At 34.6% G+C, this 3703-nt stretch overlaps 1 long non-coding RNA gene across 1 annotated transcript in view; it reads right to left on the bottom strand.

The window, feature by feature from the left end:
* LOC109388939 (uncharacterized) overlaps positions 1-2670 on the bottom strand; it is a 23446-nt gene extending 20776 nt beyond the window's left edge. The window contains exon 1 of the long non-coding RNA XR_002125296.1: positions 1852-2670. This is a non-coding gene — a long non-coding RNA (uncharacterized LOC109388939). The remainder of the gene's footprint in view (positions 1-1851) is intronic.
* Positions 2671-3703: the final 1033 nt, after the last annotated feature.

Here is a 3703-nt window from a genome sequence, read left to right as displayed (position 1 = left end):
CTCACTGAAACCAAAGCTGTTTGCTGGAACTGGCTACCTGACCTTAAATGCAGAATGGAGAAACTGGGCTTCTTTAATTTGAATAGAAAATTTGGAGGGCAGAAGGGTACACGGCAGCTCCCATGTGAAGGATTCAACTTCTCTACGTGGCCCACTGAAAAACTTAAAGACTAAGAGGCGAAAATTAGTGGCAATTAAATTTAGTCCATTTTGAGGATTAACCAAAGATGCAATGGACTCAGGCAGGAGGCAGGGGTCTCCCTACTTTTACACTGTTTAGCGTGTAACCACCTGACAGGAATGTCTTGGGGGGAATTCAAGCATTACTTGAGTAATATGGCCAGATAACTTGTAGGACACAATTTAATTCCAATCTGTGAAAATGGAACAATGTGTGCAGTAAATGAGTTTGGGAATGAACAAATCTATCTGCTGGTAATTAATCCTCAACTCTCCTCACTTAGGTTTTTCACTTCTAAAGAGAGTATCTGCTTTCTTTTTTAAATATGCCCTTTGGCTCACAGACAGATACTGGGTTCAATTCTCACTCAGTAAGTCTTGCCTGGGAAGATAAGACTGGAAATGTCTTATCTAAATTTAATAAAATTACAGATTCAAAAAATATTTTTTAATTTTTCAGTGGAGAGGTGTCCAAGTATGAAACACTTGTTATGCTCAGTGAAATTAATATTTCACTATTTATAGTTTAATTCAGAATGTTAGGGACATAATGAAGAGGTAATTAAGTGATGTTTTAACAACTGCATACCATTTATAATGTCTTTTTTTTAAGGTGCTGAGTTCTTGACTTAGATATACCTTTCTGATATATAGCATTCACCTCAAGAGCTGATAAAAATTTTTCCTTGGATTTTCAACTACAAGCATAGTAGGTTCCTAATTTTTAATTTCTTGAAATGACTATTCTTCCTATCACAGTCTGTTCTGAAAATTGCTTACATGTCGTATTTTTGGAGTGGCCATTACGTTTCTGTATTTACAAAGGCAAAATGTCCACCCTCCAAAGCCAGACATTTATTTAAACTTATTAACAACTTAATTTTTTTCCTTATCACTGTTGCTCTATAATCTTAAAAGATCTTTACAAAATTACCAATAAATTTTGGTATAACTATAAAAATACAGTATAAAATATTTCTAATGTTATGTCTTCGGGCTCTTGTCTTAGAGTAAGAGTAAGCAGTCAATGTACATGTGTAGACTAAGTTACCATATTTTATTGAATCTAAGATGCAGCTGATTGAAAGAAGCATCTTTATTTTATGTTTCATTATGAAAGGAAAAAAGGTTGTCAATCACACTATGGCACACAATTGATAATTAAGACATTTCCAATTTCAGAAGTGGAAAAATGTGCATCTCAAAATCAATGAAATATGTCACTTAGTCAAATTCTAGACACTATCTATTAAATTTTTCATTCTTCCTGATTTTTGTATCTCGAATATAAACAATTTTTCTAAAACAGTCTCCTGAGGCCTTCTTTCTACCAGTTCTCCAGCAGTGTGGTCAGAAAGGCCGTCTCTAGGGTGCAACAACAGTTGCAGCATTGGTCAACTTGCATGTTAGCTAGCTCACACAGACCTGCACTTCTAGATATTGGCTGCAATTCTTATGACAGTCACAGGACTTCCCTTTCCTGTGATAATCATTCAAATGAATTTTCACAGGGTCTGGTAAGTTTCTCAAAGTATAGTGTGACCTGCACATTCTCCTGAGGACGAGTGTTTTCTATCTTAAACAAAGTCAAAGCACGGTCATTATAATGAATGAACAGCAACTTCATATTTTAACTAAATACTTCTATCTGATCCCCTAGCAATACCATACCTGCAGTTCCCAGGATCCATGTGTTCTTGAGTTACTGTTTCTAGAAAAGGAAATAATGCAATCCATTTATTAGAATTCAGATATTAAAATGGAACTTATCTAATAAGGATGACCTTTATGTTTTCTCTTTACTGAAATCATATAAAATAATTGCTATGATTTTTAATAGAGCTTACCATCCACATATGGAAGAAATAAGACTTGCATGCAGTTATATCTCTGAATGAAAAGGCTATATTATTTTATTCATTCTTGCCCTCACTGATTTGTTTTATGCAGTTTTTAAGAAATTACTAAAAGTTACACTGTGCCTATAGTCAACACGTTTTTGGGTGTACCAAAAAAGCATTCATTTTATAAGAAGATTCACTTTAGGATTGCAAGAATACTAACATACATACACATGTACTTCTGTACCCTTGTGATTATTCTATTTCAGGTTTTTAGATGCTGAAGATAATTATATCATGTACCTTTGTCATTTAATGCTCCTTTGTCATTTAAAAAGAATGACATATACCTATGTACTTCTTTAGGGGCAAAATCCTTGATAATTTATTAACATAATTCACATCAAAATAAATGCAAATAAAAATTAAGTAGAGGCTTTCAATGGCACATGGCAAATAATTACCATCCTTTACAAACACCGAAAAATATTTGCTAACATGAAAAAGCTGGCTTGACATTTTGCTATTTGTAAGACTGCTTGTTTTTCAATTTCTTATTGCAATTCATATTTACTGGTATTAAATTGAGGAAAAACAGATTCTTAATTCTAAAAATGCCCAAGGTAAAAAGACATGGAAACTTCTCAATGTCTTANAGCATCTTAGCTGTAGAGGGCAGTGTCACTGGCCCTCATATGTGGGATCTGAACCAGGGCCCTCTGGCATCCCAAGCCAGCTCTTAACCAATGCGCCGGTCCCCGACTGGCCTTTCTTCCCTTTCTTTTATTCTTGATTCATTTTGGAAGTGTAATGATTATATTCAGGTACTTTTTTTCTGTAAAGGGCAAATGAGCATAGGTTGCATATCACAGAATGTTTTTCTGCTACCTTCATACTTGTATGAATAGAGAGATCAGTAACTACAAAACTGCAGACACTGCTCCATTCCAGCTGCACTGAATGTGCAGAACAGGATCTTCAGGCTTTTTTCTTTTTGTTTATTTTAATATAAGCTGCAGAATCCCTTAAAGGAAAAGTTTGTTCAGAACAATCTATGACACAGACAAAGGCAGCTCTGATCTGGTTGATGAAAGCCCTTCTTTCTAAATTCCTCAGGATTTTGCTCCTCTCTCGCACTGCTGAGTTGTCTACCCATTAGCCTCATTGATTTTGCTTTACTCTCATGATAACAAAAGCACTAATTGAAGTACTATGCGATACATACAAAAATGCGTAAACTATACAAAGTACCGTTCAAAAAGTTATCATCACAGTTACCATCATGCTGGTTAAGAAAGTTTACCAGCAAACCATAAGCCCCTTTGGTGACCCTCCCCACTTCATTCTGCCTAAAAGTATATTTTGCTGGTGTTGGAACTCTTTTATAAGTAGGAATCATACAGCACATTTTCTTCTGTTGGCTGATTTTTGTTGCCATTATGTTTATGAGATTGTTATTGTAGCAAGTTGTTATATGTAGCAAGAGTTACCTCATTTCCTTGTTATATAGATCTTTCTTTGTTATCTCTACGCATTCTGTTGATGGGGTTGTTTCTACTTTGAGGCTATTATGAATAATACTAAGAACATTCTTTTATTATATATATTCTTATCTCTGTTGATATATGCTTAGAAGTGAAATCACTGAGTTGAGGGTAAGTATGTTTCAATGTTTGTGGATA

The sequence above is a fragment of the Hipposideros armiger genome, unplaced genomic scaffold, assembly GCF_001890085.2.
Source record: "Hipposideros armiger isolate ML-2016 unplaced genomic scaffold, ASM189008v1 scaffold_212, whole genome shotgun sequence".
Taxonomy (NCBI): domain Eukaryota; kingdom Metazoa; phylum Chordata; class Mammalia; order Chiroptera; family Hipposideridae; genus Hipposideros; species Hipposideros armiger.
This window is presented reverse-complemented; position numbering and strand designations above follow the sequence as displayed.